Source organism: Eriocheir sinensis, chromosome 67 (assembly GCF_024679095.1).
Source record: "Eriocheir sinensis breed Jianghai 21 chromosome 67, ASM2467909v1, whole genome shotgun sequence".
In the NCBI taxonomy this organism is placed as follows: Eukaryota; Metazoa; Arthropoda; class Malacostraca; order Decapoda; family Varunidae; genus Eriocheir; species Eriocheir sinensis.
The window spans coordinates 1020001-1045000 of record NC_066575.1 but is presented as its reverse complement, the minus strand read 5'-3'; the positions used below and the strand labels follow the sequence as shown (position 1 = coordinate 1045000).

At 41.9% G+C, this 25000-nt stretch overlaps 1 protein-coding gene across 4 annotated transcripts in view; it reads left to right on the top strand.

Moving 5' to 3' along the window:
• LOC126987900 (beta-1 adrenergic receptor-like) overlaps positions 1 to 25000 on the top strand; it is a 101285-nt gene that overhangs the window by 17546 nt on the left and 58739 nt on the right. For 2 of the 4 annotated variants that reach the window (XM_050845401.1, XM_050845402.1), the window contains exon 2: positions 15880 to 15910. The exons of the other annotated variants lie outside the window; for them this stretch is intronic. The gene's annotated coding sequence lies outside the window, so the exon portion shown is untranslated. The remainder of the gene's footprint in view (positions 1 to 15879; positions 15911 to 25000) is intronic. 4 annotated transcript variants of the gene reach the window in all.

Sequence of the window (25000 nt, the reverse complement as noted above, 5' to 3'; positions counted from 1 at the left end):
CTCGTGAGTGCTTATATGGAGGCGCAGAACGGAAGGCTTAAAAGCCCACCCCACTCTGCCTCTGTCATTTTTTTCTTTTCTGTCAATCCTCCTTTTCCTCCTCCTCCTCCTCCTCCTCCTCAGCGTATTATGAAACATGAATATGGTGACGCAACAAGACTCTCCGATCCCAATCTTTCCGTACCAAGGTTGGGTTTTAATAATGGACGAACTTTCTGAGCGTCGTCTCTTCAGTGTGTCCTCAGCAAATATTTGGGTAATATTAGAGAGAGAGAGAGAGAGAGAGAGAGAGAGAGAGAGAGAGAGAGAGAGAGAGAGAGAGAGAGAGAGAGAGAGAGAGAGAGAGAGAGAGAGAGAGAGAGAGAGAGAGAGAGAGAGAGAGAGAGAGAGAGAGAGAGAGAGAGAGCGAGAGAGAGAGAGAGAGAGAGAGAGAGGATGAAGTAAATTAAGGTCCTTGGTTTATCGTGGCGTGGGGAGCCGACTCTGTGTTCTTGTTTGTGGTGGTGGTGGAGGAGGAAGAGTAAAGTTGTCACAGAAAGGAAGTTAGACAGACACATGATAACGTATGTCTTTCTTTGCCTCCTTAGCTGCAAGTCACACGAAGAACAGGTGATATCTGTAAATTGATTATCAGTATTTTTTTTTGTTATGCAGCCTGTGTAAAATGTCTGGTGTATATATAATCATAGATCACTCTAAAGCATAGTTTTAAGGCAGCATGATTTTACATAATACTCGTAATTGCTTTCAGTATTTGATCATGTGCCTCTGTCGTATAATGAATGAAATTTTCACTCACGAACTGTAAATTGAATAGACCTAGTTACGCCAGCAAAGTCTTGATAAACGTATCCAAGGTGTGGGTTTATCAACTTAGGTGGGCCAGTGACACACACACACACACACACACACACACACACACACACACACACACACACACACACACACACACACACACACACACACACACACACACACACACACACGCACGCACGCCGCACGCACGCACGCACGCACGTACGTAGGCAGGCAGGCAGGCAGGCACACACACACACACACACACACACACACACACACACACACACACACACACACACATGGAGCTCCGTAGTGCAGGGATTAGCAGACTCGCTTCACAGCTTACAGGTCCTTGGTTTGGGCGGCGTGGAGACAGATAGGAAGTATCCTCCAATCCGTACCCCTTATCCACCCAGCGGTGAATGGGTACCGGGTGTTAGTCTGGGGTTGTGTCCCTCCTCCCAGGTGTGTGTATGTTCGGGGTGTGGGGTGTGGGGGGGTGATGGGAGGCTCCTGCCATACCCAAAGATCCGTCACCTGAGCTACAAGCTCTTTCAGAAGGGAACTGACTGTCGATCCCGAGACAATCGCCTGATCAGACCATGGTGAGTTACCCCTGGAGACTCCTTATAAGGGGGTGTCCTCTTGTGCCCCCCAGCATGTTCTGGCAACGCTGGCACCAATATCCTCGGTTTCATGAAGACAACAATGAATGGACAGTTATTCCGTAACACACTCCTTTCTTCCAACTACACCAAAAAAAAAAAAAAAAAAAAAAAAAGCGGTGATAATATTGGACCATTTAGGTCAGCAAATGGCAGTCCACTCGACACCACCACTAACATAACGTTGAATGAGTACTTTTGTCAGTACTTAATCATGAAGATACGTCATCACCTGAAGCCGATCAGGTGTTCGTGGTCAAAATAGATAATGTTATGTGATGTCACTTCACCCAGAGGGGAATTCATAAACCTATCACGTGGATGAGATGATATTTTCTCGCATGTTCCAAAGGAAGCGAGAGACAATTTCGGAACCATTTGCCAACATTTTTAGGAAATCTCGAAACCAGAGAAGTACCTGCGATATGGAGAAAGGCCAATATCGTCCCGACATTTGAGAAGTGTAATAAATCAGAAATGTCTAGTTATGCATGTCTAATTTCCGCCCAATTAAACTGACGTCTGTTGTAAGTAAACTGGTCGAGCTAGCTTAAAATATGCGCGACCATTTCCAGAAACGTAACCTGATCAATGGCTCCCAGCTTAAAGTCATTAAGGATAAATTCTCACTAATGTTTTGTCTTTTTACAAAAAAGGTGTACAAAGCGGTAGATAATGACGAAAATTATGGTATTACATATAGCTTAAATTTAGTAAAGCATTCAACAAAATGCCGCCGCCCCCACCCTCTCGCCCACTCGCCCGGCATTAACCAGGTCCTCCTCCCCGGGGCGGGTGTTTGTGAGGGAAAACAATAACACAATTAGTCCAAGTAAACGCTCCTGACGATGTTGACGTGAGCGGCGCAAGTTTGCCTCCCCTCCTCATCGATCTCATTGGCCGCTCATTTAAAGAGTTTGTCTGTGAACCGCGTCACCTGCAGCGCCGCGTCCCTCATTAGCAAAGTTACTACCTGTGAGATTAGGATGAGCTGCTGCTGATGGTGGTGATGGTGATGTGGAGGGCGATGGTGATAATGATGATGGTGATGGTGAATCCTTATATTACCGTCTGTGAAATATCACTTATTATTATTATTATTATTATTATTATTATTATTATTATTATTATTATTATTATTATTATTATTATTATTATTATTATTATTATTATTATTATTATTATTATTATTATTATTATTATTATTATTATTATTATTATTATTATTATTATTATTATTATTATTATTATTATTATTATTATTATTATTATTATTATTATTATTATTATTATTATTATTATTATTATTATTATTATTATTATTATTATTATTATTATTATTATTATTATTATTATTATTATTATTATTATTATTATTATTATTATTATTATTATTATTATTATTACTATTATTATTATTATTATTGTTATTATTATTATCATATTATTATTATTATTATTATTATTATTATTATTATTATTATTATTATTATTATTATTATTATTATTATTATTATTATTATTATTATTATTACTATTATTATTATTATTATTATTATTATTATTATTATTATTATTATTATTATTATTATTATTATTATTATTATTATTATTATTATTATTTTTATTATTATTATTATTATTATTATTATTATTATTATTAGTAGTAGTAGTAGTAGTAGTAGTAGTAGCACGGTTACTGTTCCGTTGTGAATTGTGATTTAAATTATTTGCAGTCTAATTTTTGTTTGCTATCATTGTTTTTTTTGGTTTATATTTATTTACGAAATTGATATATTTCAAATTGTTAGTTTGAACGCCGTTTGTTATATTTGACCTGTTTATTAACACACACACACACACACACACACACACACACACACACACACACACACACACACACACACACACACGTGCGCGCGCGCGTACACACAAAAAAACGCGCACACTTAAACCCAAAGACACACATCTTTTAAGAAAATTCTGACATGTTTTCTTATTAATACTACTCTTTCTCCCTCCTTAAATGCCCTTTACTCCATTTCTTTTGTATTATTAGAATAGGAATTATTTCACATTGGCTCCTTCCTGTAACTCAAGCGCCACTTTCCTCCCTTCACGCTGCCACAGACAAAACCATCCGTCCGTTTCCTTCACTTGAATGTTAATATTTCATCGACTCGTCGCGCCCAATTCCCGCTAATAGTAAGTCAACACTCTCGTCACCCCGCGGCGCTAATCTAAATATTTCCCTTCCTCGTCCTTCCTGCCCCTCGTCGCCTCGTGCAGACTCGTCGCTGCCTCGCCGCGCCGCCAAAGTAAAGAAGTGTGGCGCCCGTCCTCCTCCTCCATCACCTCCACCTCCTTCCTTTCATCCTACTTCACATCCTACTTCACTTTCCCTTCTCTCCTCTTCCTCCTCCTCCTTTACACAGTTCTTATATCTTCCCCTCTTCGTCTTCTTTTCATTCTTTCCTCCTCCATCTTTTACAACTCTACGTATTCTCTCCTCCTCCTCTTCTTCTTTTTCCCTCTTTTTCTCGTATTCCTTTTCCTTCCCTTCATTCTCCTCCTCCTCCTCCTCTTCTTCTTTTTCTTCTTTCCTCTTTTTCTCGTATTCCTTTTCCTTCTTCTCTTCATTCTCCTCCTCCTCCTCCTCCTCCTTCGTGTATATAACCATGCACAAACACTACTTATCGAAACTCAAAAACTTATGAGTAAACATATGAAATCAGGCCGAGTAAAAAATAGTTCCTTTGTGTTTCTGCTCTTTGTAAATCTTTACACCGTGTAATCATTTTCGTAATCAAAGATTTCCATTTTTTTACAACTTTCACGTGGATAACCTGATGACCCCATTGTCATCCTCCCTCCGCTTCCCTCTTTCCTTCTTTCATTTTGCCCATTCCCTATTTCCTCCCTCCCTTTGCGCTAACTTATCCAACTACTCTCTTCTTCTTCTTCCCTTTCTAGTCCACACCTTCTTCTGTATCGGCATCATCCGAAAATACATAATATATACTTTATTCTAAGTCATCGTTTTCCCATTTTCTTGTAATATCTTGTCCTCGCCTCTACTGTATTAACTTCTTATGGTTCAGAATTCATTAATGTTAACCGAATGTTTCATTATTTTACTTCTATATATATAAATATCATGCCAAGGCTTAGAATAGTTTACGAAAATTCTGACCCTACAACACAGCACAATGGATTTTACATAATTATATATAGTTAACACTTGTCTACGTAAGAATGATCAAATGGAAATTAACATCCTTCCCTGGCCTTTGTTGTGGATTTGCAAAGACTAAAATTCTAACCCCAATTACCACTAATAGTACAGATTATCCTCGTTCAAGATAACCCCTCGATAGCTTGTAATGAAGACAAAGTACATGTGGTGTTTGTTATTAAGGGAACACTACGATTATCAGCATACATAACTGTGTCAGGGCGGCTTCCCTCCCTGTTATCACTTCCGTCCCCATCTTCTATCTCTCCTCTTCCTCTTTCTACTTCTCATCCTCCTCCTTATTCTAATCTCCTCCTCCTCCTCCTCCTCGTCTTCATCATCATCATCATCATCATTTTTCTTCCTCCTCATCATCATCCTCATCCTCCTCCTTCTCACCATCATCATTTTCCTCCCCCTCCTCCTCCTCCTCCTCCTCCTCTTCATCCTTCTCTTTATTGCTGAACAGTAAAGTATGATCGAAAGCCCTCACCATGATCGATTGCCAAATGGACCTTGACCATATTACTTAGTTCCTGAAAAGTAGCGCATGTCCTTCAACCTTGGAAAGCGTGAAGCCATTAACTTTGGGCCCATAAATAGTCAACATTCATACACTCTGTGTGGAGATCTGGTGAGTCTTGCAGTCAAGAGTGACCTCGGGCACATAAGTCACTGTTTTTCTGCTCGTATAAAAGTCAATGCAATGCGAAGAACTTTGAATGTAAGAAGGGCATCTAACTATTCGGAAGAGTTCAGCAACGCGTCACAAAATTGACACCTTCGTTAGGAGCACAGTCGTATGAAGAAACGACAAAACAAATGTAGCCGGATCGCTAGAAATATCGATCTCTTAATTCAAATGGGACGATATAATACAGACACTGGCTAGTTTTCTCTTCTTATCTCTTGCTTCTTTTCTCTTCAGAGTCATCAGTCATTGGAACAAACTTCCTAAAATAAAATTTGGCTCTTCAGTGAACGTTTCAATGAGAACCTAAAGTAACTACTTTAAAATATGTTTTGAAAATCACTGAAGGGTGTCATGTTTAGATTAAATTACCAAAACAATCAAAGTGGTCTTAAGCAAGCTTGCTTTCTGTTGCCCGTTTTCCATCCTTCCATGCTTCATCGTCTCTTCCTCCTCCTGCCCCTCCTCAAGTGCCTCACCTTATACATAAGAAAGATCAGGTGTCTCAACTCTCATCCACCTTTTGACCTAGGAATGTGGTGACTAATCGCCTCTTTCACACACATACACACACACACACCTATGAACAATGAGATCCATCACATGATCTCCAAGCCCTTTCGGAGAGAGTACTGGCTGATAATCACGAGTTCAGAGCGTAATCAGACCATGGTGAACACGCACAAACACGCGCACTAGGATTTATCCAGATAATGATCAAGGATACGCGCCTAAGTACACACTTGAAGGCACAGAAGGCAAGAGACAGAAAGACATATGAAAACAAACTGGCAGACAGACAGTAAGAGTATGATCCCAATCGAAAAGGAGCACACACACACACACACACACACACACACACACACACACACACACACACACACACACACACACACACACATCCCCGCACACACCTACACATATGCCCATACCCATACCCAAATACACACACATACAGAGACAACAACAACAACAACAACAACAACACACTCACGCCGGGTTATCGATGGTGCCCTCGCAATGCATCGCGCTTAATAACCCTGAGACGCAGCAGCCATGAATATATAGAGACCATTTGCCCGGAATGACTCACTCTCGTAAATTTGAAGCGTGCGGGCGTCACTACCTTAACGCAGCGGTGGTGTTTTCTCTCTCTCTGGGTATTTCGTTTTTTTCTTCATATTCGTGCTCTTTCACTAGCTCTCCGACTGCTCTTTTTTTTTCGTTTACTGTTGGCGGCCTGTTAGCATGACGTTTAACATACGCCTCCCACCTGAAATGTCCTCAGTTTGTATTTTAAATAAGGAAAACTAATATAAGTTTGATGCCCGTACACTTTATATCCCATAGCAGGTATAAATGCTGTAGTTTAAGAGAGGTTACTTATATCAACGGCAGAATATGACTGACCGCTTTGGCAGTGGTTAAACTTTCTTAATTGGTTAGTTACGAAAGTCTCTTACGGGTTCAGGCCAATGAGCTACCAGTGGGAGCTGTTGCGGCGCACGATGTTTTTTTCTCTTCTCTGCCCAAGTGATTGCGGAAGATTGTTCGTGCAGGAGAAATGTATGATCATGATTAAGTAGTTGTTGATGTACTGTCAGCAGTGAAGATATAAAAAGTATTAATAGTAATAGTAGTAATAGTAGTAGTGGTAGTAGTAATAGTAGTGGCAATAGTAGTAGTAGTAATAGTAGTAGTGGCAATAGTAGTAGCAGTAGATGAAATAGTTGTATAAGTAGTTGCTGTTTTTTGCGGTTATTACAGCTGAAAAGGCAAATTTTAATATACGTAATGTGTTCAATATCCGTGGAAACAAAAGACAGTATTGATAAAAAGTAATGAAATATAATTATAACCTTGAAGATGAATTGGTACTCAGCGTTGAACGGCTGCCAGACGCGCCGAGGGAAGGTTCGGCACGTGTGTGTGGGGGGGAGAGAGAGAGAGAGAGAGAGAGAGAGAGAGAGAGAGAGAGAGAGAGAGAGAGAGAGAGAGAGAGACGAAGTGACAGACAAAGACAGTGCGTGTGTGTGTGTGTGAGTGTGTGTGTGGAAAACACGATACATAGTATATAGTGCAGAGTTAGAAATGTACATATTTGTAGTGCATAGTTAGAAATGGGATATTTGCGGAAAACCAGACGCTGAAAATGCTTTATTGTGGGTTAGAGGACGGAGATGGGAGTACAGTTATTCTTATGCGAAGTGTATATTATTTTTCCATCTTGAGTTAAAGTAATAATGGGAAGTTAAAAAAAAATCATAGAAAAAAACGCGTTGCACAGTAAGAAATAGGTGATAAAAAGTGCGGCTTGAAAACTATAATTGTACGAAAAGCGACAGATAACTAAGTAACTGATCTCTCTTTTTGGCCACTCTGCTCTATTTAGGAGCAGTAAGTAGCGGGCTATTTTTTTTATATTGTTTTCTTTTTCTTTTTACGTCCTTGCACTGTTTCCTCTGCTGTAAAAAAAAAAAAAATGGAGTTTCAACACAGACGCATACTGAACACAAAATCCCTTCAGCATCCTACAAACAGGAGCGCCACGCCACACCTGAAAATACATACAGTGTGGATATGAACTCGAAGAATTTTATGTATGAAAGAAATCACTTTAAGAAACGTCATCCCTTCAGCTTCAAACCCTCGGGAATGCCACACATGCTATTGTCTGGAACGGTATTTAGAGTGGATGGAAAAGAGACATAGGAAGTTAGGCGCGTGAAAAAAAGGTATATCGTATGGAGATGGTAGAGGAGTCTCGTCTGAATGGCGTGTGATTGGCGGCGAGGCGGACCCGCTCTGGACACACCTTTTCCTTTGAGTGATGGCTTCCCCTTTTTGAGGCTTCTTGAGTCCTTTCCGAGGCCCCAGCAGGGAAGTGGAAGTCGTAGTGGTGGTGATGAAGGTGATACATATTTAGAGATGTTGTTGAGGCAGCGGGTGGTAGTAGTAGTTGTAGTAGCAGTAGTAGTAGTAATAGAAGGTAGAAATGTTTGAGTATAACCAACACAATCAACAGAAGCAATGGAAGTCGTAGTGGTTTTGATGGAGGTGGTGCATATCTACTTGTGTTACTTGTGTTATGGCAGGAGGTAGTCAGTCATAGTAGTAACATTAGTAGTAGCTGTAGTAGTATGTAGTAAAAAGTAGTAATATATGTTGAAGTATGACCAGGAGAGTTAACAGAAGAAACACCAGCAGAATTCAATGGCAGGACTGTGAGCAAAAGGGGGAAGAGGAATTGAATATAGAGAAATTGTGAGTAAGATGGAAAGAAAAGGGGATTGGAGGAAGACAGGGAGGCAGGTATACGAGGCGGTCTGATCCCTCCTCCTCCTCCGCCGCCAGCCACTTCCTCCTCGTCTCCTCCTCTTCACCACTGCTTTTCTCTCTCTCTCTCTCTCTCTCTCTCTCTCCAAACTCTCTCTCCTCTTCCTCCTCCTCCTCCTCCTCCTCCTCTTCCCATGCCCCATTGACCTTGGAAATCTTTGGACACTGATATTTTAAAGCGATCAGTCCGTCTCTCTGCTCGTTTGGTTGGTTGTTTTTTTTGTTTTTTTTATTTCTTTTGTTTTGTGTGTGCTTCTGTTATGTGATGATGTTTAGGGAAAAATATGTATTGTTTGGTTTTACACACACACACACACACACACACACACACACACACACACACACACACACACACACACAAACACACACACATATTCCACTTCCAACACACGACAACTCCAAAGGTATTCACAATTTTCACGCTTATCACTTCCACACATGTTTTGCCTTCTTTTTTATCAGCGACTACAGAATTTATAGGACCGTAAGTCAACGAACTGTAAATTAGGATCATACGCGCCAAGTTTCATGATTTAGAGGCTCAGATAAGATAAACCGGTACAGGTGAGCGTGTTAATGGCTACCTGTTGATAATGAAGTTACGCAATGAAACGATGAATTATTGTAATGTTTATATTTTCTATTATATTGCTTAATTCTTTTCCTCATCACTTATATTTTCAGGGCACCGTTTATTTTCCCTTTTATTAATTTACTTTATATTTAAATCACTCCACCTCCCTCCCTTCTCATCCTTCATCCAGCCTTCTTTCCCTCCTTCAATCTTTCCATCTCTCCCTCCCTCTCTCCATCTGTCCCTCCCTTCTTCCACCCTCGCAACTTTTCCACAGACATGCATTTCGGAAGGCGGTCGTGACAGAGTAATGAGAGGGATAAGACAAACGAGATGGCTGATTACTGAAAGACTTTACGGCCATTGATGTGTGTGTGTGTGTGTGTGTGTGTGTGTGTGTGTGTGTGTGTGTGTGTGTAGAGGGTGGGATATACCTTTATCTGTCTGTCTGTCCCTTAAGCCCAACGTTTGACAAGGTGGGCACCAAAGATCATTCAGAATATGTATTGAGATATAGTAGGTATGATTCACTGCAGGCTTAGTATGTACGCTGAGTAAGTAACCTGTATTTCGAAGGTTTAGTATGTGTATCGAAAGTTTGGTATGTATATTGAAGGTCTCGGGTGGGCAGTGGCGGCAAGGCTAGGGTGTGATATGTAGTGGTGGCTTGAGAGTGTGGTGAGAATACAAAATGACGAGCTCGTAAGAATTTATGCAGGTTACTCAGAAAGATGTTTTTTTTTTTTCACGTGCTGCCCTTATTCTCTCTTGATGGGCCTCTTGGGCGACCCCAGACCGTTAGTGGCGCAGTCGTATTTTATTTATAGTGGCTGTCGTGATATATCGTCACCCTAGCTCATAAAATAATCGCCTAAGTCATTTTTCAGCGATTTCCAGGTTTTTGTCTACATCAATTTTTCAACATGTGACGCCCATTTTTGTATAGTTGCCTTCGTCATTCAGGGTTTGAGTGTTCTAGAATTGACCTTTTCATTTCTGCCTAAATCTTAAGACAAATGATACAATGACAGTTCTTTCCTGATTTTCTGAAAACTAGAAAATAATGACTTAGGCGGTTTGTTTACGAATGTGACGAATGAGACTTGTTTGGCCCATGCTGCCCCCGGTGCCCCACTTGAACAAAGTCGCTGAAGTTAGAGTTGACTGAAGTTCTGGGCAGCATGTGGGTAATACTCCGCTACTTGATGATCGTTGAAAATTGTCCGCGTGGATCGGTGGAATTCCAACCTAGATCCTCGGGCTCACTACTCCCGCACGCTAACCACTCGGCCACCGCCTCCCCGATGGTATAACTTCATGGTCAGGTTCCTCCTTTTTTTATAACTAAAGGCCTCTCCTATCCTGAAGCTTACCTTTAACTCACTTCCCGTCTAACGTTCCCATATTGTTCTTAGTCACTCGCATTCAATTTATTCCCCTTCCCTGCCAATACCACCTGAGGCAGATCAAACCTTCGAATAAATATAGTAATAGATTAGAGAGAGAGAGAGAGAGAGAGAGAGAGAGAGAGAGAGAGAGAGAGAGAGAGAGAGAGAGAGAGAGAGAGAGAGAGAGAGAGAGAGAGAGAGAGAGAGAGAGAGAGAGAGAGAGAGAGAGAGAGAGAGAGAGAGAGAGAGAGAGAGAGATACTGATATTGCAAGGAGGGAGTATGTATGAAAGACAGCTGTACACCCTTCCGCTTTGACCTTCCTTCCCCCTTAAGAGGAAGTCCTGGTGAGCCTCAAAGCTAAAGATAGAACGGAAGAGAGACACAAGGAGGCCGCGGACACGACAAAATAGACGGAAAGAAAACGCAGTAACTTTCTCCCTTCAAGCGCACACATACACACACACACACACACACACACACACACACACACACACACACACACACACACACACACACACACACACACACACACACACACACACACACAGACAACATTTTTTTCTTATTTTCTCTTTTAAATCTAATCTTTTTCCAATCTCCTAACAAGTTGAACGTGATTTCCAGAGGGTCGTCCGTGGCCAGTAACAAGACCTCGCCTTTTTTTTTATTATTATTATTATTCTCAAGATCAAACTTTTATATTTTTCCTCTTTTTTGCAGGTCGAATCTTATTATTTTCCTTCGTTGTTATAAGGTGAAGGTGTGGCCAGGTGGCGGAACAGGTGGGCAGGTGTGTTCGGGGGGAGGGGGAGGGACGAAGGAAAAAGGTAATGAGGGGCGACGATAACGGACGGAGAAAGTGCAAAGGAAAGAAGAGAGGAAGAAAGGAAAACGAGGGAAGGGAGAGGAGGCCGCCGGGAATTGGATGTGGTTTCTTTGGGAGAAGGTTTTGAAGGTACGGTGGAGGAGGAGGTGGAGGAGGAGGTGAAAGAGAAAGTTCTGTGAAAAAGATTTGGAAGGAAAGAGAATATGTAAAAAGAAGGGAGAGGGAGAATGGGATGGAAAAGGAAGAAAAAGAAAAAGAAGAGGATGAAGAGAACGAAGAGGAGACGAAAAAGAGAAGAAAAGAAAGGATAGCAGGAGAGGAGGAAGTGGGAGAGGAGGAGGCGGAGGAGGAGGGAGAGGAAAATGAAGAAACAGAAGACGAAACGGAAGAAGAAAAAGAAGAAAATGAAAAAAGACGAAAAACAGAAGAAGAGTTAAGTGGAGGTGGAGGAAGTACAGGAGGAAGAAGAAACAGATGGAGAAGAGGAGGCTGAGGAGGAGGGAGAGGAAAAAGAAGAAACAGAAGACGAAACGAAAGAAGTAAAAGAAGAAAATGAAAAAAGACGAAAAACAGAAGAAGAGTTAAGTGGAGGTGGAGGAAGTACAGGAGGAAGAAGAAACAGATGGAGAAGAGGAGGAGGAGGAAAGAATCTAATGAAAAAAGTGAAGGGTAGCTATCAGTCTTTGCTCTGAAATAAAAACAAACAAAACTAAACCTCCGTATGTACTTGTTTACAGTTCGGAGGGTTTTTTTTTCTCTGGCCTGATTGTGTTACTTAACCTTCACCCGTCAATGTGTGTGTGTGTGTGTGTGTGTGTGTGTGTGTGTGTGTGTGTGTGTGTGTGTGTGTGTGTGTGTTTCTGGATATACGTCTGTGTTTTTTGTTTTTTTGTTTTTGTGTGTGTGTGTGTGTGAGAGAGAGAGAGAGAGAGAGAGAGAGAGAGAGAGAGAGAGAGAGAGAGAGAGAGAGAGAGAGAGAGAGAGAGAGAGAGAGAGAGAGAGAGAGAGAGAGAGAGAGAGAGAGAGTGTGTGTGTGTGTGTGTCCATCAGTGTGTGTGTGTGGATAGGGGTATTTCTATATGTCCATTAATGTGTATGTGTCTGTGTGTGTGTGTGTGTGTGACCATGTTTGTGCGTCATTCATTTTTAAGTGCGTGTTGGTAAACATTTGAAAGTTGTTTTTGTCGAGAGAGAGAGAGAGAGAGAGAGAGAGAGAGAGAGAGAGAGAGAGAGAGAGAGAGAGAGAGAGAGAGAGAGAGAGAGAGAGAGAGAGAGAGAGAGAGAGAGAGAGAGAGAGAGAGAGAGAGAGAGAGAGAGATTAATTTACCTCATATGGACGTTTACTCTCCCCAGGGCAAGCAAGTCGGGAGAGAGAGGGAGCTGTGGAAGCGACGGGTGGAGGGAATGAAGGGACTAGAGTAAATAGGGCGGAAAATAGGGTTGCTGGTCTGCTGCTGAGGGGGAAAGGAACAGAGGGGCCGAAGTACATTGGTCAGATAGGAACGGTGAGAAAAAAAAGGGTAGGAGAGGCCTCGAGGGAAAAACAAGTTGAAATTGGTGTTGATATGATGTGAAAGTAATGGGAGTGGAAGGTCATAAGCAAACAGAGAATTTCGTAGTTTTCAATATTGAGTCTAGAGGGGCCCAAATGTACTTAAAGGGAGAATATAGATCTGAATGGCCTTGGGGGAACTGGATCATACCGTAGTATCAAAAAGAGGCAAGGTGCAGCGAAGTTAAGAGAATGGATAAGACAAACAAAGAATTTCATAGGTTCCAATCTTGAGTCGAGAGGAACTAAAAATTCCACAAGGGAGAACAAAGATCTGAAAGGCTTTAGGGGAACTGGATCATACAATGGGATCAAAAAGGGTCATAGTGCAGCGAAGGGAATAAAGAGCGGAAGGGGATTTCGAAAGCTGGAGCCGCCATAGGTAATGAAGGCAAGTGAGGGGAATGAGAGGAATAACGGGGGATAGGAAAAACTAGGGGGAGTCTTTTGAGAAGGGAATATTAGACTGGAAAGTATAGTCTGTTCACGTAAGTCTGACCCAAGCTAACAACATAAACCTAAGCGTGTTCGTAAGCACAGTGCAGATTAGCAGAAAGTGCTGCGTGAGATAAACACAAACAGAGGTTAAAGAAAACTTGGAAGCCATAGCAGCAGCCAATCAGCACTCAGCTTGCAAACACGCTTAGGTTTATGTTGTCAGCTTGGGTCGGACTTAAGTGAACAGACTATAGTTAAGGGGTAGATTTCAAGGTAGGATTGTTCTTAGGGCATAAAAAGAAAGAAAGTGTATAGGAAAAATTAAGAAAATATTAATTGAGAAAGTATTTAAAGGCAGACCTGAAGGTATGAAGTTCTTTTGAGCATAGAAAAGGAGGGAAGTGACTGTAAACAACTTAATGACTGATAAATAAAAGAGTGGGATCAAGAGAGGCTTCAAAGTATACACCAGGTCACAAAACGCGTCTCATCTTCACCGGAGAATCAGTCTAATTTGCGTCATTGAGCCTCAGCGGACTTTTTTTCTTTCTTTTCCATGGAGGCAGCTCATTAACATCCTGGCGCTCCTGGATGGCTTAATGCATCTCTGTGATTGTTCAAGATTTTCTACTCGCTGAAATAGAAGGAAAAAATAAGCATTAATGATGATTTTAACTCTTACCGCTCTATTTTTTTCTCGTATGCCCTAAAATTTAGCGCATACGAGAGAAATTCTCCACTTTTTATTTCTTTTATTTTGGGCCAAAGTAAAATTGATAAAACGTAAAAGAAAATCACGAATATGCTTCCCTAACCCGCCACTGTATATTTTTTTTAAAGTATACCGTGTTCTTTTAGCAAATGCTCATAATTTACAATAACAACGCAGGTGGCTAATGAGTGTAAATCGTTTCCTACTGCTCGTGCATGGATTTGGAAGCTCGTACTACCTTGTTTCAATTTCTGTTTAAAGAAGAGAAATATACAAGGACAGAATATTGGTAAACTCTATATTTTTACCTACATGCCACACCGATATACGACATTTTTATTTATTTTGCATCAAAGGAGTCAGTTCAAGGACATAAAAAAAAGGAAACAAATATGAAAAAAAAGCCCGCTACTCATTGCTCCTAAAAAGAGTTAGAGGAGTGGCCGAAAGATAGGTCAATTTCGGGAGGAGAGGTGTCCTGATACCCTCCTCTTGAAAGAGTTCAAGTCATAGGCAGGAGGAAATACAGATGAAGGAAGATTGTTCCAGAGTTTACCAGCGTGAGGGATAAAAGAGTGAAGATGCTGGTTAATTCTTGCGTAAGGGATTTGGACAGAAAAGGGATGAGCTTGAGTAGAAAGTCGTGTGTGGCGAGGCCGCGGGAGGGGGGAGGCATGCAGTTAGAAAGTTCAGAAGAGCAGTCAGCATGAAAATATCGATAGAAGATAGAAAGAGAGGCAACATGGCGGCGAAATTTAAGAGCAGAAGACTATCAGTAAGAGAAGGAGAGCTGAGGAGACGAAGAGCCATAGACTCCACTCTGTCCAAGAGAGCTGTGTGAGTGGAGCCCCCCCCACACATGAGATGCATACTCCATACGAGGGTGGACAAGGCCCCTGTAAATGGATAGCAGGTGTGCGGGGGAGAAGAACTGGCTATATCGTCCAAATATGTGCAAAGATATAATTGTGGGTGCAGCAGATTAGATATTTCGCAGTATTCCCGATAGTTCTGGAGGTTTATACCCAGTTTACTTAAGTTCAATATGAGATTAATTAATAATGAATGTGTTATAGTTATTGATGCGCCCGTCGAGACCACAACCCCACGTCATTACTTCTTGTTTGGGCAGTGCGGAGATGGTGTTTGTCTGAGAGAGAGAGAGAGAGAGAGAGAGAGAGAGAGAGAGAGAGAGAGAGAGAGAGAGAGAGAGAGAGAGAGAGAGAGAGAGAGAGAGAGAGAGAGAGAGAGAGAGAGAGAGAGAGAGAGAGAGAGAGAGAGAGAGAGAGAGAGAGAGAGAGAGGCCACGAAGTCTTAGCAAGTTAGCAAAGGGGTCTCAGTAGTCGTCCCCCCTCCGTCCCCTCCCTCTTCCCCCCCCTCCCTCCCTCGTCCCTTGATGGCTGTTCGAGTTGCTAATCATCAACACGATTAACGACAAACTACAATAAGATGCAGCATATTAGCACACGCGCCTAATTACGAACATCCATTATCGTTGCGTAATTGTCTTGTTATGTGTATCTGTATTACGCTCTGCTCTCTCTCTCTCTCATCCATTTTCACATTAGTAGGATATAAAGTCGTAAAGAAAAAAACGATATTAATGATATGTTTAATGATATTTTTCCTTCCCTGCTCATCAGACTTTTCTTTCCCTAACAGATGAGTCGGCCGTGTCATTAACGTGTGTGAGGTAGGAATATTTTGTATCATAATATTGGGGGCCTTCCTGCAGCGGGATAACATATGAGAGAAAGTGCTGCATTGTGTTGTGTTACATTAACGAAGAGGAGGAGGAGGAAGAAGAGGTGGAGATGGAGATGGAGGAGGTGGTGTTGGTGGTGGTGGTGGTGGTGATGGTAGGGAGAGACATACAAGGAAGAGAACAAGGCACAGAGAGGGAAGGAAAGTGCAAGAAGAATGAAAGCCGTTTGTTGTCTCTACACTAACGAAGATAATTAGAGACATGAACTCTTTCAAGAGGAGGGTATCAGGATACCTCTCCTCCCGAAATTAACCTATCTTTCAGCCACTCCACTAAAGGGGATATTACACTGGGCAAATTTTCCGTGGATCTTCAGTCAAACCACGATTTCCGTTGGCGTGGTTCTCATATTTGCGTGGTTTTCTGACGTGTCCACGATCTTCCAAAGCTACGGTAGATTTCACTGAAGGACGACGGTATTACTCACCATCTTCATCAGCAGCAATAACAACAAACAATTGAGAACCACGCTAGTGGAAATCGTGGTTTGACTGAAGATCCACGGAAAATATGCCCAGTGTAATAACCCCTTAACTCTTTTTAGGAGCAGTGAGTAGCGGGCTTCTTTTCACATGTGTTTCCTTTTTTATGCCCTTGAACTGACTCCTCTGCTATAAAAAAAAAGGCGCGGACGAGAAAGGAAGGAAGGGAAGGACAGAAAATAAAAAGCGGAAGACAGAGAAGTAAAGATGAACGAACCTTGCTGCTCAGGTGTTGTGATTATCACCTCACCTGCTCCTGGTCTCATTAAGGTGCTTGGAGCGGGAACCCTGGAATATAATAATTAGAAAGTGATATTAATTTATTTTATTTGTCCCCGTTACTCAGGAAATGAAGAAAGGAATATGGTGTTTGATTTTTCTTTTACAACAAAGGAGACAGCTCAAGGTCACAAAAAAAGGAAACAATAATAATAATAAAAAAAGCCCGCTACTCGCTGCTTCCAAAAAGAATCCAGAGAGGTGGCCGAAAGAGTAGTGTGTGTGTGTGTGTGTGTGTGTGTGTGTGTGTGTGTGTGTGTGTGTGTTTCGATATATTTATGCCGCCATTAATGTGATTGATGAGGTATTATTTGCGATTGATATTTCCCAAAGGTTTAGAAATATATGAAGTAGTGTGTGTGTGTGTGTGTGTGTGTGTGTGTGTGTGTGTGTGTGTGTGTGTTTCCGGGTTAGTGATAAGGATCAACTTTTTTTCATTTTTATTCCTCGTCCATTTTTTTATTATCTTCGTATTTTTTTCTTTGTCTCTTATTGCTTGTCTGGATGACCTGCAGCTGTTTAAATGGAGCCTCTTCTTCCTCTTCTTTAATCTTATTCGGCCACGTCCTCCTCCTCCTCCTCCTCCTCCTCCTTTTCTTGCCATTTCTTTAATATTTTTCTTCACTTCTCCTTTCTACTTCCTTTCGTTTACTTAATATTTGTTGCTTTTGCTGTTTTGGTCGGTCGATATAACTGTTCCGCTCCCTTGTATTAACTCCATTGTGCAATCATGTTCTCTCCTTTTTTCAGTTTCATCATCACATTTCTCTCCCCATTTAGTTTTCAATAATGAAATAAAAACATTTTAATTACCCAATCTGCGACATCCGAGATATCTTGATACTCTAAACTGAACACACACACACACACACACACACACACACACACACACAGGGAAATTGAAACTCGTCGCTACTTTCAATTGTCTCTTCACTTTTTTTCACTTTTCTGGCTGCGACAAATTAATTTTATTCTACGCGTTTCGTAAATCATTAATTTTTTGTTTGTTTGTTTCTTTGCAGTCGCTTCTATTCTGGGATATTCGGCTCCTCATTTTTTTTATTAAGATTTTTTTCTGATGGACTGAATTATGGGCAAGAACTATGTAATATTTTTAACATGATTTATTATATGCACTCTTTCTGTGTGTGTGAGCCATTCCGTGTTTTGGCAAGGAAAGTTTAATGCTGGAAGATACTGTTATTGGTTTTGTTATTCTTTCATCATTATCCATTATTACTCCTACTTATGTTGTTACTACTACTACTACTACTACTACTATCGCTGCTGGTGCTGGTGCTGGTGCTGCTATTGTTACTAAGTGATGATGATGATGATGTTACTGTTATTGATTCACCCTGGTCGGATTCGAACCCTGGACGGGACTTGGTGTTCACCTCGGCCACCTTGCATAAGATCTGTTTCACCATGAGCTCTCCACTCGTACTCAGCGGGGAGAGCAATCTTTACTTTTCACTTCTATAAGAGCAGCGATTAGCGGGCTTTTTTTCACTTTTTCTTTGTTGCCCTTGAGCTGCTTCCTTTCCTGTAAAATAAGTAAATGAATGAATAAATAAGTAAATAAAAGATTCCAGTTGATCGCCTTAAAGTAATGTCATATTTTAACAACTCACATCCCTTAAGGAAATGAATTCGATATACCGACAGCAGACCACTGATGCATACTCGATGCTTCATACATACACTGCCTATTTCCTTTCCCACGCGTGACTGTTTCGGCTCAGTCTGTGCGAGCCATTATTCTCGTGAACGGAGACTTTACTGCCGCCATAACCGTGAATATATAGGCTACACACTGAAAAAACATGATCATTATGGTGCTTATGGGGGCAAACTGTTACACACACACACACACACACACACACACACACACACACACACCTCAATGTCATTCTGATTCTTACATGTATTACCTGATATAAATACTGATATTCGTTTAGCTCCCCTCATTATTACCATCGTTTTTCTCATCACCATCATTATTGCCACCACAGTTACCATCATCATCTCCTTCACCATCATTTTCATCGCCTTTCCCTGTGGTCTTCTTTGCAGTTACTGTGAAAAAAAAATCACTCGTCATAGCAATCATTATTTTCATCATCTTCATCGTTGTCTTCTTCGTCACTACTATCACAAGGACTCCCATTAGCACCTTCGCCTCTCCCTGAGTGTAGTCATTGATTGGGGGTTTAGCAAGTGTTCCTCAGGACGTTCCTCGCGGGTTTGTTTCTCAGGGTTACTTCAGGAGTTTTCAATGGTTGCTCAGTGTTTAGTTCCTCAGTTGTTAGTTCCTCAAGGATTCCTCTAGTATTCCTCAGTGGTTATTTTTTCAGTGTTTGGTTCCTCAGTGGTTTCTCAGGGTAGTTCTTTAAATATTAGTTCTTGAAAGTTGATTTTTTTATAGTGGGACCTCAGGGTTTTCTCAAGGGTTCCTGGGTGGCTCCTCAGATGTTCTTCAAGAGTTCCTTAATGCTTTCTCAGGGGTTCCTCAAAGGATACTCAGAGGCTGATTCTTTAAATTAGGGTTCCTTCAAACATTCTTTCGGGACTACTCAAAGGTTCTTCAGGGGATATCAAGAGATTTATGTTCTGGGGATCCCTTTGGGTGTGTTCCTCAGATTTTGCTCAGGGGTCAGGCAGGGTTGTTGCCAGAAGGGTGTAGCTACTCCTGGGGCTCCTCAGAGTAAACAATCCTCCGTCGCGCCGCTGTTTATGCAACACAAACAAGCGGCCGCGGGTTTGTTTTGCCGAGCACGATACCCCGGCAGAGAGAGAGAGAGAGAGAGAGAGAGAGAGAGAGAGAGAGAGAGAGAGAGAGAGAGAGAGAGAGAGAGAGAGAGAGAGAGAGAGGAGAGAGAGAGAGAGAGAGAGAGAGGACGTACTGTTCATGTTTTTTTGTTCTTAATATATCACCTGTTAGGAAAATAAGATCAGGGAGGGTAAATCTGGGTAGAGAAGGAGAAGATTGAAGGAGAATAATGGCAATTTATTATGGAGATAAGAAATTGAAAAGCGGAGTGGAATGCGAAAAAGAGAGATTTAAGGAACTAAGAATTTATGTGCGAGTGTATAGGACTTCGTGTTGGCAGGGTTCTTGGTCCGAATCCTTGGACCCCACAAGAGTACGCCACGCTTAAAAGATATAAGAAACCGTAAGAGATAAGAGGGAAGAAAGAAGCAAGTAACAAGAGGAGAGAAAAGAGAGAAGATGAAAGATATGAGATATATATTAACAGTACTGAAAATCGAGGAATAGTATGTTGGAGTCATGAAGGTGAGATAAACGTTGAGAAAGTCGAGGAGAGGGAGGAGAGGAGATTGTGGGAGAACAGTCGTAAACAAAACTAAAGAAATAAGACACGAAGAAATGAGGAGAAATACAATGAAAAGTATGGGAAAGGGATGAGGGTAAACAGAGGAAAGAGAAAATAAATGTAAAGTGAACTGAAAGGATATCGTTGTAGGAGAATGAAAGAATATAAAAAGCTCTGCTGAATTATTGGAGGAAAATGATTGGATTAAAAAAAAATCGAGTAAAGGAAGAATAAAATTGTGAAGGAGGCACAAGATGAAAGTACGTGTAATGAGTTCAAGGAGGAGGAGGAGGAGGAGAAGGAGAAGCATTCGTTAATCTCCATAAAAAAAGTATTTTCTACAAGGCCCCGTAGACTCCATTAACTCTCCCATTAATTTCCCCTATTCACAACCCTCACCAAGGCTCACCAATTCCTTTTAAGTCCTCGTCAACACTTTCAAATCTTTCCGGACCGATTTAAGACCCCAACAACAGCCCCGTTTCAGCCCCACCAATCACCCTAACCCTACGTTGCCAGATTGTCGCACTCAGCCGTTTATATTTCCCGACTTCCTACCCCAAAACTGTCTTCTGGGCCCCAATAACGAAACTCATTTATAGTTATCGTTAAAAGAGTTAGATCCTGATGTCTCTTGGCAATAGTTATGCGTCAGAAACCGGTAAATACTATGCTCTGAGTACGATAATCTGGCAACGGGCCTAACCCCAATCAAATTCTATCAAGCCCTTCTCCCAACAACTAAAGAACGTCTGTAGCCCCATCAAATGCCCATCAGCTCTCGTAAAGATCATAACAAACTCCCAAAGTCCACCTCAAAAGGCCCCATCAACTTACTCTATTTAGACATTACCAAACTTTAAATAGTCTCGGCAACCTCATGAAGAACTCTCAAGCCACGTTAAGATCCCAGTCTATTAAAAGCCCCAAGCCATAAAATACCTTCAACAAGCCTCCATCAATTCTTCAACCATCGCGTACTCCTCGCAAGCCCAGCCAACCCCGAACCCCAAAAGCTCTCATAACCCCCCCCCCTCCCCCCTTATGGAGTGCCCACCTAGTCTTAAATATCTCCGCCAACCCCCCATCAAGGCTCCATCAGGTCCCATCATGGTGTCCAGCGCTAAGTGAGTCATTCCCACGCCAATTACACCGCCAAGACTCAGCAAATTACATGAGAGAGGCTGGACGAGGGGGGGGAGGGGGGGATGGAGGGTTCTGAGTCGCCCTGCTGCCTCTCTTTCTCCCTCCCTTTCCTCCATCTCCTTTCCCTTCCCTCCATCTTCTTTCCCTTCCTTCCCGCTCCTTTCCCATACGTCGCCCTCTACGTTTCCCTCCCTCTCCTCCTTCGTCTCAATCCCTCTCCCTGCTCTTTCTCTCCCCTCCTTCCCTTTCCACCTCTCTCTCTGTCCCCTTTCCTTCTCTTCCACTCTCACTCTAAACTCCTCTCTCGTTCCCCTCTTCTCGCATCACACTCTCCTTCCCCTTCCCTCTAACTCTTCCATCTCTTCTCTCCTCCAATCTTACTATCCCTTCCTTTCTCTCTAATTCTCGTATTTTCCCTTTCCTCTTCTCCCTCCCTTCACTGTCTCCCTTTCCCCTCCCTATTCCCCTTCATATACATCTCTTCCCTACTTTCCCTCTTCTCCCTCCCCCCCTCTCTCTCTCTCCCCAAGGACCCCAAACTAGCAACCACCCACAGGCGTCCTTGTCTGACCTAAGTGGCGATGTAAGAGGAGGTGGAACAGGGCCCAAGGGAGGGGAAGAGGTAGGAGGAGGAGCTGATATAGAGGAGGGGGATAAGATAGGAGGAAGAGGAGGAGGAGAAGGAGGAGGAGAGGAGTGGGAGGTGAACATGTTGGGGGTATGAATGATGAAAATGGTGAAGGTCAAGGCCGAAGAAAAAAGGAAGGAAAACGAAGAAGAGATGATTTTAGAGAAGGAGAAGGAGGAGGAGAGTGGACAGGGGAAGGGAGTAATTGAGAGGGAGGGAAGGAAAGGGAGGGGGAGGGAGGGACACATGGGACAAGAGGAAGGAAAGGCAAAGGACAGGATGAAAGGCGAAGAAGATAGAGAGAGTGACAAGATGAAGGGCTGAGAGAAAATGGGAGAAATAAAGAGAGGAGGAGGAGGAGGAGGGGCGGGAGATAAGACGGGAGACGGAGGAGGGTAAGGGCAAAAGAGAAGAGAGGAAAAGGAGAAGGAGGAGGAGGAGGGGGAGAGGAGGAGAGAAAATAGAGCAAGATGGAGAGGCGACAGACGAGACCAAACAGAGGGAAGAAAGGAAGGGAGAGAAATATTGGAGAAATGAAGAACGAGAGATAGTGTGTGTGTGTGTGTGTGTGTGTGTGTGTGTGTGTGTGTGTGTGTGTGTGTGTGTGTGAAAAACTTTGACACACACACACACACACACACACACACACACACACAGACACAAACACACAGCAAGCGGCTTACATACACACAGCACAACACCTCGCAGCCCAGCGCCCATCACACCTGCCCCTCTCTGTTACCTGAGCCGATGATGCAATAGTAGAAGGGTACAATCTTTCCCTCGATATACACCTCACGTCCGGAAAAGAATAGTCCCTTTTCCGGCTACTCTCTCTCTCTCTCCTCTTCCTTTATTTCCGTCTTCTCCGTTTCCCTTCTTTCCCTCTTCCATCTTCCTCCAATCCTCTCCTTTTCTTCTCATTTTCTCCCTCTCTTTCTCTTCCTTTCTCTATTCTTTTCTGTGTTTTTTTCTCACTTTCCTTTCTTTTCCCCGCCTTATACCTTTTCTAACCATTTTTATTTCTCTTCTCATTTTCATCCTTTATTTCTTTCTTCTTTTCCTCTTACCTGTCCTCCAGTACCTGTTTTCTCCCTTACAACTCCGTCTGCTAATTCACTCCCACCTTCACTACATAGCACTCCCTCTCTCCCTTCACCCAGCCTTAATTTTCTTCAAAACTCTTTTCCTGCTGATATTTGTTTCCTTCTTCCGCTCTCCATTATCCTTTTATTCAATCTTTTCCTCCCTACTTTTTGTGTCACTTCTCTTCATTATTTCTCCATCTTTTCTCCTCTATTTTTTTATTTTTCTCCTCCCTCCCCACTCTCTTCCATTTTTTTTCTCTCGTAACTCCCCCCGATGGACTGCGTCATCCCCAAGCATCATTGTTAACGGAAACCTTCTTCATCACCTTCACGTATCTCCCCGCAATGCTCCCATACTTTCAGGCTTCTTATGCGTTCCCTCCTGCTCTCCTTTCCTTTTTTTTTAAGATTATTTCCAATAAATTTATTCACCGACGTTTGTTTTCGTTTTTTTCTCGAGAGAGAGAGAGGAAGAAGTTTTACTTGTTTTTCAGTCAATCTTATAACCATCTGTCGATAACAATTTCGATTCTGCATGTTTAAGATTTCACTTATTTTCCATTTTCATTATCTTTAACGCTTTTCAACACTTTTTCTTCTTCAAACGCTTATTTTCACTAAGGTAAACAAAAGATAAAACACCACAATTAGGTCCCTGCAGTATTAGTTTTTTGCAGTTATATTTTGAGAGGTGCTAATATTTGCCTCACTACTATAAAAAAAAAAAAAACGCCACCGTCTCACGTGCGTTGCTGAGGGTGTGAAGATTGACAGGTGACGTGTGCTCCCCGTCACCTGCGTCTCATTAGCGCAGGTATTCCGCTACTCGGACATGTAGTACTAACACACCTTCAAGTGGGAGACGTACGATTCTTCCGACACCAAATGAGACTTAAATCAGCACTCCATCCTTAAATCAGCACTCCATCCCCTCTTGAAAGCACCTGGCGTGAGTGGGACCTTTGCTATAGGGGCAGGAAAGCGTTAGAGAGGATGAGAAGGTTATAAGAAAAGTACTAAGACATACACGACCATCAAAGCATCAGAGAAACTGTATTAACACAGTGAAAAACATCCCAAATAAACACCACTGAGTGCCAGGACTCGCGGTAACCTTTTAGCCCATCGGTGGTCTGGTCGGTATGCTGCCCTAACTTCTACTCAGAGGGCCCGGGTTCGAATCCTGGGACTCAGTGGTGTTCATTTGGGAAGACCATGAAAGAGATCAACAAATCACTTCATTACTCTATACTACGCACTTAGACATAAAAGACTATAAAATTGCTTCACAAATCACTTTATTACTACATAGTACGTTGTAAATAGGAAAAAAAAGAAAAAAAAGAAAAATATATGAAAGGAATGGAGTACCTCAACTTATATTTGTGACTTTATAAAAAGGGGCAAGAAATCGCTTATGAATTATAGAAGCCGATGCAAGTACTAAAAAAGTGAACGAGGAAGAAATAAAAAGTAATGAAAGAGAAATAAAAAGAATATAATTTCTTACCTTAGAGGCTTAGAGGACTTTGTAGAAAAGTAACCAACCAGAGATCTTAACTAACACATAGATCGATGCAATAAAAAAAGTGAAATGAATCTAAGAATAAATAGACAAACGACAGAGAAGAAACAAGAATTAAATACTTTACGTAAACGACAATCTATTAATAAATAAACGGAATCACAAATATAAAAAAAACAACTATGCAATGAAAAAATAAACTGTATGAAGAAGAAATAAACACTACAATAAGTAAATAGAGACCTTCCCGTAATACCTCACCTCCCTTACCTAATATTCCGGCCTGTAGACGCTTGGATGCAGCCTCGAGAGTAGTGTTATTGTTTTGCTGGTAACCGCTTTTCACTCGCTTCTCTAAACACTCTTCCTTCCGCCTCCTTTGACATGATTTTCCACCAGACCTTCCCTTTACACTCTGCCCTTATGGAACACCCTCCTAACACAGCTACCTTCCTCTCCTTCGTAGTCGTTTGTTCTTTGCCATCTTTTCTTCGTCGTTTTCTTCTTCTTCAGCTTCACCTTCTTCTTTTCT